Source organism: Panthera pardus, unplaced genomic scaffold (assembly GCF_024362965.1).
Source record: "Panthera pardus isolate Hobbes unplaced genomic scaffold, ASM2436296v1 HiC_scaffold_27, whole genome shotgun sequence".
NCBI lineage: Eukaryota > Metazoa > Chordata > Mammalia > Carnivora > Felidae > Panthera > Panthera pardus.
This window is the reverse complement of record NW_026526843.1, coordinates 44432651-44447902: the sequence shown is the minus strand read 5'-3', so window position 1 is coordinate 44447902 and position 15252 is coordinate 44432651. Positions and strand designations below refer to the sequence as shown.

The following is a 15252-nucleotide window of genomic DNA, read 5'->3' as shown; positions in this document are numbered from 1 at the left end:
GGCTGAACTCAAGTTATCAAGTGTTAGAAGCCTGATTTTTTCATTGATGACTGATGAATGAATTCCGCTTGGGTTTCAAATGGACTTCAGACAGACCTCTTCTGTTCTCTAGGATCTGGTGCCTTGTTAATCAGATGAGTCCACAGAAAAGCCAGCTTTCCTCAGAGTGAACTTTATTTTGGAACTCAAATAGCTTTCATACATTCAAACATTCAGAAAGGAGAGAGTTCCCTATATCTCACCATTTGGTCCCCTATATCTCACCATTTGGTGTGAGGCTTATTAGGTAGAATTTTCATTCATTCATAGCACTCTTAAGATATTCTGGTATCATTCACTTTGTTCCATTCAAAAAGAGAACTATCAACATGCATAATTGTTATGATCAGAAGCAGAGAGAACATCAGTGCTGCAAAAAAATATTAGTTAAAAGTGGAAAATGATACCCTAACAACTCATAATCTTGAGTACTTGAAGGTGTGTTGTTGCCAGAAATGGCATTCTGGCTAATGGAGTCAGCTGGGGAGTCAGGGAAAGGAGGAAGTAAGGAATCTTTTGCCTAGGATGGTCGCAGGGGGATGAGGCAGCCAACAACAAAGCCTGCCATGGGAAAGGAAAGGTTCAAAAAATAAATATTTTTTTCAGGCTTAATGCTTCATAATTTATATTTAAGCATGAATAATTTATTCCACAGTTGAGGGATACATTTTCTATTATTCAAGAGAGAGTTTTCAATGTAAATATAGACAGTGAATTATAAAGATGTAATCATTAACTACGACAAAATGTTTCCATTCTTTCACATGTTAAATGTGTTTATTTATTTTAGAGAGAGCGAGAGAGACAGAGTGTGAGCAGGGGAGGGACAGAGAGAGGGAGACACAGAATCCGAAGCAGGCTCCAGGCTCTGAGCTGTCAGCACAGAGCCCAACGCTCCCACAAACCAAATCGTGAGATCATGACCTGAGCCAAAGTCCAAAGCTTAAACCGACTGAGCCACCCTGGTGCCCCATCAGATGTTACATTTAATGGGGGACAACTCTGATTTTTTAAAAAAATATTATCATGCAATAAAATTGTCCCTTTTTTTGTGTGGATAGTTCTATGAAGTTTAACAAAAGTATAGATTTATGTAATCATCACCACAATCAGGATACAGTTCAGTCACCCCTCCAAAAAAACTCCCTTATGCTACCCTTTTGTAGTCATATCTTACCCCCATCCTTGAACTCTGGCAACCACTGGTCTATTCCCAATTCCTATAGTTTTGTCTTTTGCAAAATGTTATATAAAAGAAATCTACAATATATCACATTTAGAGACAGGCTTCTTTTACTCAGCAAAATGCCCTGGAAAGTCATTTAAGCTATTTCGTGTAGCACTGATAGTTCATTCTTTTCTTTTTGCTGAGTAACTTTCTGTTATATGGATGTAACAGTTTATTTGTCCATTTACCTGCAGGACATTTAAGTTGTCCCTAGTTTTGAGTAATTATGAAGGGAGCTCCTATAAACATTTGTGTATAGGTTTAGGACATTATTGCCTCACGCCTGACTGTTAAGGGAACTCCTTCTCTGACCTATCTGCTTTCAGTGCCTCCTTCTCCCTTTACAATTTACCTAGCACATTACCATCAAATCCAACTTTACTCTTCCTTATTTTTAGCTTGTTATTCTCCTGCTCGACAGTCCTGGATGGCAACCCCACCATCAGAGAAATAAATCCTACTTTCCTCATCCTGACATTCAACATTGATCAGAATTGATTCTCAGGACCCATGTTCACAACCTTGTCATTACACTTCTCTACTGCATCAAAAGGAACTCTCATTCACTGTGCCCCAAGTATGCCTTCTTCTCTCTTTGTCCTTAACATGCCATTTTCTTCCTCCTGATTGCCCTCCACTTCCTCCTAAATCCTGGTCCTGCTCATTCTTAGGAGCCCAGACTTCATCACCCAGACTCTAAAGCCACCACAACTGGAAGTGATCTCTCCCTTCCCTCTCTATTCTACATACAGGGTTTGTACCTCTTATATTGCCCTTAGTGAAAGTTGCCTTGTACCTTTGCACTTTTCTGTGTATTTGGAGGGAAGGCATATCTAATCAGGCAGATGGTCAGATGTAGTTTGAAGATGGGGAGTGGAGGGAGTGTCAGGCTTCAGCTTACATGCTGCTTGAGTGGCTCTTATAATTTTCAACGGTGCATCTCCCAAAAAACTCAGAGTTTCAGAAGGAGCTGTTTGCAGATTGACTCACAGATGAAACTTCTTTCTGTCTGCACAAAAAAATGGAGCAGAAGTTTCATTGCCTCCTCCTCTGCTTATTCTCCTTACATGTAGTCTGAGCACCTTTGACACCATTTTTAAGGAAATATCGATAGAAAATATTGACCCTGTTTTCCTAAATACTGACAAGAGAGATTGGACACTCACTGGTGTACACTGACAGGAAGATCATACAGGTGTTTACCTTTATTCTTATCCCTGAGCAATTTCAGTGCATCAATATAACACATAGCTACCTTCAAAATTAAATTAATCACAGTAGCTTTTAGATATAAGTAGATTTTTTGAAACCAATATTACACTATATGTTAAATAACTAGAATCTAAATAAAAATTTGAAATAGAAAAATAAATATAAGTAGATACTTGAATATAACAGCATTATATTAAAGTGAAAACTATTTTTAAAAAGGAATGAAAAATGTGCACATATTAATTTAACAATAAAGGTATGAGTTCTAGAAAGTAGATACCCTGAGCTTCTGACCTAATCAATGTCTTGTTTTCATGTACCAAGAGGACACTAGGGATGGCTGCAAAGCCCAAAGTCCTCCAAGTGGTGTGAGGGCAGAAGAAAGGAAGGTAGCATTTTGCCATCCAGGAGCTCTTGTACAAGACTGTGATATCCAGAATATTGTTTTCTATGTTCCCTTTATTTATGTTTTTAATGTTTATTTGAGAGAGAGAGAGAGAGAGCATTAGTGGGGGTGGGGGGGCAGAGAGACAGAGGAGAGAGAGAGAGAGAGAGAGAGAGAGAGAGAGAGAGAGAGAGACTCCCAAGCAGGCTCCTCACTGTCAGGCTGTCAGTGCAGAGCCCAATGCATGGCTGGATCTGAACCATGGGATCATGACCTGAGCTAAAATCAAGAGTTGGATGCTTAACTGTCTGAGCCACCCAGGTGCCCCTCTGTGTTCCCTTTAGAAGTCACTTCCATAGTTTTTTGTTCTGAATCTCTATATTCAGGAACTCCTCCTGCATATTTCTTTTTCATTGTTGTTTCAAAGCTCATCCCATAGAAGAGCTTGAGACAGCTATTCCTCTCCTTCACTTCTCTAGCACACTCTGTATGGATTGAAAGCATCCTTCCCAGCATGGCAAAATCTGCTCCACATCCAAAGATTTGGCTGCATAGTGTAGATTCAAGTGGCCACCATATGAGATGATTCGCCCCTTCAGAGCACAAGCAGACATAATACATTGGGTCTTTGTTCTACTGAGAGTAGTCCACTCATGTTCTGTTAAGTGAAACACAGAAAACATGATTTCCAATTAGACTGTATCTGTTTCACAAAGTAAACTCTTCTACCATCCCTCCATACTATATTCCCTGACATTTGGAAATTTGGCATGGATACGTTTCAAAAGTTTCACAAACTACTCAGAATAGCCATTGGCCATGTTCAAGGAAATGAACCTATCTTGAAGCACAACTTTTCATCTCTGCCAGATAATTCTGCCTGCTTCCTGAACTCACAGCTAAATGCTGCACACATTGTGGATTATTGTGGCAAAGAGTTTCTGGTTATCAGGGCATAATGCTTATGAATTGTTGTGAACCTGAAATGCTGTGTCATAACCACTGCCATTTCAAATGTTCCCATGGTATCCATGTTGGCCACAGTTAATAGGAATCCTTGAGTTGGTCTGCTTAGACTTTTAATATGACAGCATGCTCAAGATCCACCTCAGGTAGATTCTTTAGATTGTTTTGCTTAATTAAACCTTGAGATCCATATCTATGTAGAGCCTCTTATTGGGTTCAGGGTAGGCACACATCAGCTGTACTACAGCTTGGGCCAGGCAACCTTTTCCTGTGGCAGAAGCTGAGTTGTTTGAGAGAAAGTGTCCTTGCTAACAGGCTTGGTGCTTTTAAAAATTAAATTTATAATAAAAAGAAAGTTTCTGCTGGCCTTTTGATTCTGCCTACATTACCTGTTCTACATTATCCTTTAGATGCTGTATTTTCCCATCCTAACACTTTCACCCTGTTTTGTTGGCTTTCTACTTTGTATCCCTCCCTTACCTAAAAGTGCCATAAGGACAAAAACTTTATCTGGTTCAACTTTGTAACCACTCCAATGTTGATAGAAACAATTAAGTTGGCGGAAATAATTTAAATCAATATGGGAATGATTAAATAAATTATCCATACTGTAGAAATTGTGTAGATATAAAAAGGAATGAAAAATGTACATATAAGTGACATTGAATTATATTAAAATAATATTTTGGGGGGACCCTGGGTGGGTCAGTCAGTTGAGTGTCTGACTTCAGCTCAGGTCATGTTCTCACAGTTTGTGGGTTTGAGTCCCACATCGGGCTCTGTGCTGACAGCTCAGATCCTGGAGTCTGCTTCAGATTCTGTGTCTCTCTCTGCCCCTCCCCTGCTCATGCTCTATCTCTCTCTGTCTCTCAAAACTAAATAAATGTTAAAATAAATTAAAATTATATTTTTGAGTGAAGGAAGTGGCATAACAGTATTTAGAAAATACTCTTTCATGCACATACACATGATAAATAGATATATGTATGCATAACTAGTTTATTAAGTAGTTCAAATTTTCTGGCATAACATGGAATGGTTTTATTTTTTCAAGTAATTGCTGTCAACTGTAGTCTGTCAAATTCTCCCTTTCTCACTGAATAATGAGTCCATGTAATGACATTTCAGTTTGTTTTCTCAGCTATTTAGTTTCATTCATTAAGAGAGTTTTATTATATGGGTTCTTGAAATTCAGCCTGGTGTATTTTTTTAAAGTTTTTGTTCTGAAATTATTTTAGTTCTAATGAAGACTTTTAAGGATAGTACAAAGAGTTCCCATATACCCTATGTCCAGCTTTGTCTAATAATTATGTTACATTTATAAAAATAAAGAAATTAACTTTTGTGCCCTACTATTAACTAAATTATAGACTTTATTCAGATTTCTCCAGGTTTTCTACAAATGACTTTTCTCTATTCCAAGATTCAACCCAGGATACAAAGTTAACACATCTTTTTAGTCTACTCTGCACTGTTGTAGTTTCTCAGTCTTCCTTGGTTTTCATGACCTTGACACTTTTGAAGAGTGAGGTATTTTGTAGAATGTTCCTCAATTTGGGTTTGTCTGATATTTTTCTCATAATTACACCAGAGTTACTGATTTGGAAGAAGAATATCACAGAGGTGAAATGCCATTTTCATCATAATATCAGGGTTACATGATATCAATATGACCAATCAATGGTGAAGTTAATTTTCATCACTTGGTTAAGATGATGTCTACTGGGTTTCTCCACTTATAAAGTTACTGTTTTTCTCTTTTTTTACTCTATTTGTTAGAAGCAAGTTACCGAGTCTAGCTCACATTAAAGAGGAGAGGAATTAAGTTCTACCCCCTGGATGGGGGAGTACCAAGGAATTTGTAGATATGTGTTTGAAAACAACCATAGTAGGGTGCCTGTGTGGCTCAGTCAGTTAAGCGTCTGACTTTGGCTCAGGTTATTATCTCATGGTTTGTGAGTCGGGGCCCCATGTCCGGCTCTGTGCTGACAATTCAGAGCCTGAAGCCTGTTTTGGATTCTGTGTCTCCCTCTCTCTGAGCCCCTCCCCCACTTATGCTCTGTCTCTTTCTGTCTCTTAAAAAATAAATAAACATTAAAAAATTTTTAAAAATGAAAAGAAAATAACCATAGTAATTAATAAATAATAGGAGTCAAATAATTTGAAACTATGAAAAATATTCTGTGGATTTTTCCTGCAGCAATTATTACAATGATGTTCTTATGGTAAATTTTTATATCACTCATTTCCTTCTACATTTAATACTTCTAAATTATTCTGTAAAGATTTGTCCTCCCCCTCCCCCGATTTACTTATTGATACAAATCTTTGTTTCTATCACTATGACTCATGAATTTTTAAACCTTTGGCATTATAATTCAATATGATCATTATTGTTTTTGGGTTTTTTCCCCCCAAATTGTACCACCCTTGGCCATAGGGGCTCTTTCAGGTTAGCATACCCTTATCCTTTTTCTGCTTCCTTGCTTTCTGGTACTACAAGATATTCCAGATTCATCTTGTATTTTCCTTTTTCCAATGGCCCAATAATCAGCCACTTCTCCAAGAAATCTTGGTTACTTTTATTGGATAATCATATATAATTAAGATCTGAATGCAAGGTGTATCTGTTGGTAATGGAGTGTCATTGTTTCTAGGACTTCTCAGTTGATAGAGCAAAGAGATGTATGTATACCTGCATCTATTTATTGTGTCTGTATCTCTCCTTCCCTCCTTCTCCCCTCCCCACAATACATACATTCATACTTATACTTATGACTCTAATCCATTATGACAGGTATTAATTTAGCTTTTTCTCCACTTATTTTTAAAGTTTTTTTTTAAATTTATTTAAGTAATCTCTACACCCAATGTGGGGCTCAAACTTGCAACCCCAAGATCAAGAATTGCATGTTCTTCTGACTGAAACATTCAGGCACCCCAGTCCGTCCACTTATTTTTAACTTCTGTCACTGACAGTGAGAAACCTGGTTCTCTTTATATATGATTGATTGATTGATTGATTGACTGATTTAACCCTACTGTATATTTAAAGTAGTTTCAGAATTGTTGTCATTTATATCTGTGGGAAACAAATTTCCCAATAAGAGCACAGAATTTATTTTGTCAGTTCTTTTTGTCTTCATCCTTATAATATACAGCGAAAACACTATTTTCCAAAGCATCTTAGGTCAGCTCTTTTCCCCCCACCCTTTCATAAGGTTAGGGCATTCATCTGTAATACAATGCCTCGGATTTTCATGATTTATATTTTTTTCATCCCTTTGCTTTCAATCTACTTGTGAATCTAAAGTGTGTCTCCTATAAACAGCATATAGTTGGATCTTTTTAAAATTCAGTCTGACAATCTTTGCCTTTCATTTGAGTTGTTTAATTCATTCACATTTGATGTTATTATTGATATAATTGTAATTATTTCTGCCAACTCACTTTTAGTTTGTCATATGGCTCATGTATTTTTTGTTCCTCTATTCTCCCTTTCCTTCCTTTTCCTTACATTAATTGAATATATTTTTTAACTTTTTTTTAATGTTTATTTATTTTTGAGAGAGAGAGAGAGAGAGCAGGGGAGGGGCAGAGAGAGTGGGAGACAGAATCACAGGCAGGGTCCATGCTGTCAGCACAGAGCCTGACGTGGGGCTTGAACCCATGAACCATGAGATCATGACCTGAGCCGAAACCAAGAGTTGGACGCTTAACCAACTGAGCCACCCAGGCGCCCCGAATATATTTTAATAAAGAATTTTAGTTTCTTTAATAACATTTTCATTATATTTTTCAGAAGTGTTTCCTTTATGATTGTCCTAGGACTTGGCACATACATCTTAACTTACCAGGATCTATTTCATATTTATACTAACTAAACTCCAGTAAGACATAGAAACATCATTCCCATACAGTCCTATTCCCTTTTTCCACTCATTTTGGTAATATTGTTATACATATCACATCAAAAAATCTTATAAGCCCATCCATTTTTATTATTACTTTACATAACTTTATGTCTTTTATGAAAGATGTGAGAAGAAGGATAGCAAGTAATATTCATAGAATTATGTTAGTCTCCTTATTTATCACTTCTGGTTCTCTTCGTTTCTTCAGAGGTATTTTAGTTACCTTGTGGATTCATGTCCTTATCCTAATACAGCTTTGCTCCCACCCATCTCCTTTGTGCTCTTATTGGCAGATATATTTCAGCTCTATATGTTATAGCCCCAAACAACACATTACAAATGTACTGTTTTAAACAGTTCCTTTTCAAAATCAGTTAAGAGAAGGAAAGGGAAAAATATGCACTTGTACTGTCTTTTAGAATTACATAATTACCTGTATGTGTGCTTTTATTTTCCATGGATTCAAATTACTGTCTGGGGTCATTCACATTCAGAACTAGAGAACTTTCTTTAGTATTTTTTGTAAGGTGAGAATGCTAGCAACAGATTCATTTTTTATCTATTTCTTTATTTTGCCATCATTTTTGAAAATTAACTTTGATGAACACAGAATTCCTGGCTAACAGGTTCTATCTGTGAGCAGTTTGAATATGTTGTTTTCCTTCCTTCTGGCATCCATTATTTTGATGATAAATTAGCTATTAATCTTACTGTGGTTCTCTTATAAGTTAGAAGTTATTTTTCTCTTGTTTTTTTTCAATATTTTCTTCTTGTTTTTGGCTTTCAGTATTTTGCAATGTTGTGTCTGTTTGCCAATCTCTTGTATGTATTCTACTTGAAATCCACTGAGCTTCCTGGATATGTAGATGAATATTTTTCATTAAATCTGGGAAGTTTTCAAACCTTATTTCTTTGAATTTTTTTTCTCCTCCTTTTCCCTCTGCTTTTGGTATTCTCATTATGTACGTTAGTCCAATTAATGCTATTCTATGTTTCCCTGAGACTATTCAGTTTTCTTTTTTCTCTCTTCTTTAGATTACATAAAATCTATGAATCTTAGAATTTACAAATTCTTTCTTCTGCTAGCTCAAATCTACTGTTTGGTTCCTCTCATTAATTTTTTATTTCATTCTTTGTACTTTTCAGAATTTCCACTTGTTTCTTTTCATAATATCTCTTTTTTAATTTTTTTCTACTTGATATAACATTGTTATCATACTTGCCTTTATTCTTTAATCACAGGGTTTTTCATTCTTGAAATATATTTATAGTGGCTACTTTGAAGTTTTTGTTAAATTTAACATCTGGTCACTCTTACAGGTAGTTTCTATTGCCTGCTTTGCTCCCCATACATGGGCATACTTTCCTGTTCTCTGCATGTCTTGCAATTTTTTAGGTAATACATTTTAGCAACTCTGAGTACTTGTGTTCTTCTCCTGGGGTTTATTATTGTTGTTGTTTGCTTGTTTGTTTAGTGGCTGGCTATTTTAGTCATGTCCATTTCTTCCCAGCTATGTTAAGACTCTTTTGTTGTTCCTGAGAGGGCACAGAATTGGGTATGCCCACAGTCACTGTTGTATGACAATGGTTTTGTCAGTTCTCTTCACTGTCTTTTTCCCTGAACATACTTAGCTGTTAAGCTCCACTAATAGCTGGCTGATTGTTCTCTTCTTTTTATTTTGTTTTTAATTTTTAAAAAATTATGTTTCATTTATTTTTGAGAGAGAGAGAGAGGGAGAGAGCAAGTAGGGGAGGGGCAGAGACAGAGAGAGAAAGAGAGAGACAGAGAGAGACAGAATCCGAAGCAAGCTCCAGGCTCCGAGCTGTCAGCACAGAACCCAATGCGAGGCTTGAACTCATGAACCATGAGATCATGACCTGAGCTGAGGTCAGATGCTTAACTGACTGAGCCACCCAGGCACCCCTGTTTTTAAATTTTTTATTATTTATTTATTTATTTATTTATTTATTTATTTATTTATTTTGAGTGAGAGAGCAGGGGAGGGGCCGAGAGAGGGGGACAGAGGATCTGAAGCAGGCTCTGTGCTGACAGCAGAGAGCCCAATGTGGGGCTCAAACTCATGAACCTGGAGATCATGACCTGAGCCAAAGTCAGATGCTTAACCAACTGAGAAACCCAGGTGCCCTATTGCTATATTGTTTTTGAAACTGCTCTGGGGCATAAATTGCTTCACAGATTTATGGTATGAAATTTTGGCCCCTTTTCAGACATAGTTTTTGATGTCATTGTGTGATGTTTGTTTTGACCCCAATAAGACTCTACTTATCTGTCTCTTTTTTTAATCCTCTGATAAACTAGCTGGCATAATGTTAAGTTACATCTCTAGTTAATGTACTGACCTCCTCTTAATTGCATTTGACCACAATCTTCATTTCTTATCGTGCTTTCAAACTTCAACCTCTCCACACTGTGTGACAGTGCTTTGGAAAGGGATTGGAGCTCTCTGCTTCAAAGCCTGCCTTTCCCAATGGAAAAAAAAAATCTCTGATACAAGGCTCTGGAGCTAGGGATGGGCACAGTGGCACAATTTGAGTGACACTCCTGCTTTAGGACCTGTGCACTTGAATGGGGATTAAGTACCATCAAGTCTTCTTGACTTGCCTGTCCCAGGCAACTGGGGGCCCAGTATTCTTAGCACACTGTGCTGAAGAGAGAGCTTCTTTCTGATAAATTGGGCCTGGGCAGAAGGGTGCCCTCACCTTTTGGCTACACTCACCTAAAACTTATAGTCTGAGCAACAGATTAACTCAAAGCAGTATAAGAAGTTCCTTCTCTCCTGGAAAGATAAAGTGACCCTTCAGATGTGAGCTGAGGTGAGAAGGGAACTGTGCTCTTGGCTGTACCCTTCTGGAGTATAATTTCCATTATGCTGAGCTGGGAAGGTGTAAGCATGGAGAAAGTCTTGGTTCAAATGTCACAGATTCTCATTGTTTTTATTGTTTTAGATTTTTTTAAAGAAATGTATCATTTTTTTTCCATTTGCTGTATACCCTTATGATAATTTTCAAAGAATTCAAATGGTTATATTAAAAAATAACTTTCAGCAATTTCACCGGGGAATGGATCCTCAGAGTTCCTCACATTACCATGCCAGAAGTGGAACACCAACCACAGTTATTTTAAATTCCCTGTCTGATAGTTTCAAGACCCATGTCATATTTGATTCTGGTTCTCATTATTGTTTTGTCTCTTCAGAATGTTTTCTTTTCTTGTCTTTGTATTTCTCATAATTTTACCTGAAAACTAGGTAAGATAGTAATTACTGAGGTAAATAGAGTTTATGACTGAAGATGAACATGTCTTTCCTGCTAAGTTTTTAGTATGGAAGTTTAATCTAGTTAGAAGTTGGGCTTAGTTTGATGTTTTCTTCCCATTGGCTTTGAGTCTTTCCAATTGGCTTTGCAGTTTTCCTTTGCTCTTCTGAGAAAGAATATTTCTTGCTGTCCTCCACTGTTATTTTTACTCAGTGGTTGTTAGTGTGGTATTGAACAGAGAGGGACAGGCATTCTCTGATGTTCTGATAAGGTCTTCATCTTAGGTAAGCACTGTGAACCTGAGTTTTAGTGATGTAACCTTTGCATGTATTCATGCCTCTCCTTCAGATACAATGCTGAACCTAGCACACATGCCTGCTCCCTCCCTTCATAGAGCTTTTTGTTTTTCTGTTTCCTTTCCCCAACTGCTGTAGGGTTCTACTTGTGCCTTCAAGATATGGGTTTTGTTGTCCTTCTTCCTGCGTGATTAAGTCTTTTGTTTATCAGGGGAGTTTAGTCTGGTTGGGATTTAATCAGTGACTGCTGTCTCAGTCTGTTAGCTGGCATTTTGGAGCAAGCTTTCTCAGATTCTCCCTGATCTTCCCTAGGAACACTTGAAGTTTTTGGAATAAAACCTGAATGTAAGCCCTTTATATCTGCAGCCCTTGGGGACTTCACACACTCATGCTAGCCCTCACTCAGTCTTTAGAAATTCATTAGCATTTTCAAGCCAGATTTTCTTACTGGTCTACATGCTGTTTGGTAGTGTCTATCCCAGATAAGCAGACACTCAGGTCCTATTTCTCCCTCCACAAGTCTCTCTATAGATTTTGTGATAATTGTTTGCCCTGTGAACTCAGTTCTCTGAGAGTTTTAAGAAAAATTGTTATTTTGCCATTTATACAACTTTCTTTCCTGTTGTAGTGTGAGTGCTATTCTTTTTAGCTCTCCATTTGGGGATGAAACCAAAAATTTTCTTGTTCATTTTACAAATTAAATAACACTTGATTTAAGGTTCCTTTTGGTTCCCATAAGAAGTACAAACTCTTGCTCTAGTGGCTTGCAGTGGACAAGGAGTTGATATCTATTCTCAGGAACATTTATTTTCTTATCCCAAAAGTATTTATGGGTTGGGAAGATTGTGAGGGAGAAGCAAAGTAGCTATCTCTTATATGACTATCCTTAGCAACATAGGTCATTGTTTGTTGGCTAAAAGGAACAGGTAATAGGTTCGATAGTCTCCAATGACAGAAACTCTTCATTGTTAGTCATAAGGCTTTGTTGTTTGTTTGTTTTCTCTGTCCTTTTCACTTTTGAAGTATGAAGGAGAATTTTGTAGGGATGGAAATTAAACTCCATACCATAAAATTTTAAAGCATTGCTCCCTTTCAGAACCAGTTACAACCTGGATTTGAACAGATAATTTGAGTTTTGAAGTAAACATGTTGAACCCTTCTCTCAGAGTCTATTGAAATAGCCCCCAGAACAATAGGCATGGGGATGCAGTTAAGACAATTACTCCAGCCAACCTTGCTCCGACTCCCAGAAGGGCCTTGGTTGTGCCTGGGCCTGTTTTGGTGGTTTTGTAGTGACATCAGTTCTGTATCTGCCCAGTGCAGTACTTCTAATGTTTGAGTCATCCCAGGCCCAAATGTATAAGAGATCCCAGGCAAAGGGAGCTTAAGAAGGAATGTGATCTTCCAACTCAGGAGAAAACAGGTGTTACCACCTGTCTGAATACCTACATGTACTATAGGAAGAGCCCATGACTTGGAGGCCAAGGCAATCGAGCCGTGAATTGGCATTAAATGTCTTTTAAAGGCATTAATAGTGGAGGAAGCAATGCCATTGTGAGCCTTGCTCTTTAGGTCTGTCATCTGAAAAAAAACATTACCACTATTCTGACATCTTAAAGGATTGGTTGGTCAATAAGGTGAAGATAAGATTCAAATCCTTGTATTTAGGGAAGCTAACTAGTTAAGCATCATCGCCTTAGAGCCAAGTAAACCCAAGTTCCAATATTGGCCCTTCCCCTTACCAGTATGTGACTTTGCATAAGTCATTTACACTCTATGAGCCTCAATTAAGTCACCTATATGGAAAGCATAATAACACCTTTCTCAGAATTGCTTGCCAGAATTGAAGAGTTAGAAATATGAAAAAAATGGGCTGTGAACAGCAGTGATTTATATCACTTCTAGACCACGGTGTGGAAAAATGAGTGTGAGATCTCCATGTATGCTTTTCCTCTGTTGCAGTGGTATCATGATTAGTCTGGATCTCTGGGAAACTAGAGGGAGCAGAACCTGTCCATACCCAATCCTCATGAATTTTCAAAAATAAACCTTTGTTGTGGTAAGCCACTGATGTTTTGGGGTTGGTAGCTACCCTAATGCACAAATGGTCCTCAGAGTTAAACAACAGAATCACTGAAGGCTTGTTACAATACACATTAGATGTGATAAAGCTATATTAGGAGATAGGCAATTGATATGGAGATTGTGATGAGAAGAGAGAACTACTCAATTATGGTATCAGAAAGCCAGTGGATAATGACTAAGTTAATAAGTTAGAAAATAGCTGTTACAAGTCATATATCTGATAAGAGACTTGTAGCCAAGATAAAGAAAGAACTCAAAACTTGACAATAAAAAGGCAAACAACCCAATTTTAAAATTGGTAAAGGATTTAAATAGACATTTCTCCAAAGAGGATATACAAATGAACAATACACACATGAAAATATGCTCAACATCATTAGCCATTACGAAAATGCAAATCAAGACCACAATGGATTCTACTTTATACTAAGATGGCCAAAATAAAAAATGCAGGCAATGGCAAGTGTTAGCAAGGATGTAGAGAAGTTGGAACACTTGAACACAGGATCTGGATGGGACTGTCAAGTGCCACAGTTGCTTTAGGAAACAGTTTGGCAGTTCCTCAAAAAGTTGTACATAGAATTACCGCATAGCATAGCAATTCCACTCCTAGGTATATACTCAAGGAAATAAAACACATATTTAAATGCAAAAAGTTGACATTACTGTATAATATATATGAAAGTTGTTGAGAGGAAATCCTAATAGTTCTCATCACCATATATTTTTTTTTCTTTTCTTTTCTTTTTCTTTATTTCCTTTTTTGAGGAGGGAGATCCCTGCACAGAGGAGGGGACTTCTCAGGAAGGAAGCTTTTCATCTCAGGTCAGCTCCTCAGGGCTAGGGTCACACCTTGGTCAAATACTATCAAAGTGTGGGGGAGGGCAAGGGCTCAGGGATTGGGGTACACACTCACCTTGCATGGCCCACTTGCACACTCATACAGTCGTGCATCCACTCAAAACTCAGCCTACATGAACCTTCCATGCAACACCATTGCACCACACAGGTGGTGCCGCTCCAGGCCCCTCTCCCAACAGGTGTTTTGTTTTGTTTTGTTTTTTTATCATATCTATATGAGATGATGGGTATACAGCTAATTATTGTGGTAATTTACAAATATGTAAATCAATCCACATGCTGTACATCTTAAACATATAGCAATGCATGTAAATTATATTTCAATAAAATGAAAGATTTCAAGTAAAAAAAGAATGGAAAAAACTTTTGGTTCTTTCAGCAGAAATGAATAAGCAGTGTATCACATACTACACACCTGTGTTTACTTTAAAACAGACAAAAAACAAGTACATTAAATTTAGAGTACCTCTTCATAAAAGGAATCAAAGCATTTAAATGAAGTTAATGCAACTTTGGACATAATCATTAGCATGCACTGAGGCTATCTACATAATAAGCTAAGACAGAACCATAATTTCTGTACTTGTAAATATTATATTTTGTCTTCTCAATGAAGTTTATTTTAAAAGGCAAAAAATCCCATGTACATGAATTTTTAGTACTGATACATACTATTATATGGATGAAACTTAAAAACTTTATGCTACTTGAAAGGAATCATATATTGTATGATTCCATATATATGAGATGTCTAGAATATGCAAATCTGTAGAGACAAAGTAGATCATTATTTGCCAGGAGCTGGGGGGAGAAGAGAATGGGAACACCATTATATGCTAATGTGTATAAAGTTCTTTTCAGGGTGATGAAAATATCCTGGAACTAATAGTGGTGATGGTTTCAGAACTCTGCTAATATACTAAAAACCAATAAATTGTACACTTTAAAATTAAGGGTGAATGTTGTGGTATGTGAATTACATTTCAATGC

At 37.1% G+C, this 15252-nt stretch overlaps 1 protein-coding gene and 1 non-coding gene across 3 annotated transcripts in view; both read right to left on the bottom strand.

The window, feature by feature from the left end:
• Positions 1-15252, bottom strand: part of LOC109261388 (protein BEX1-like) — a 166143-nt gene that overhangs the window by 132059 nt on the left and 18832 nt on the right. The window lies entirely within an intron of this gene.
• Positions 14182-14446, bottom strand: LOC128774021 (small Cajal body-specific RNA 2). The gene has a single exon (XR_008418500.1). It is a non-coding gene; the product is annotated as a small Cajal body-specific RNA 2 (non-coding RNA).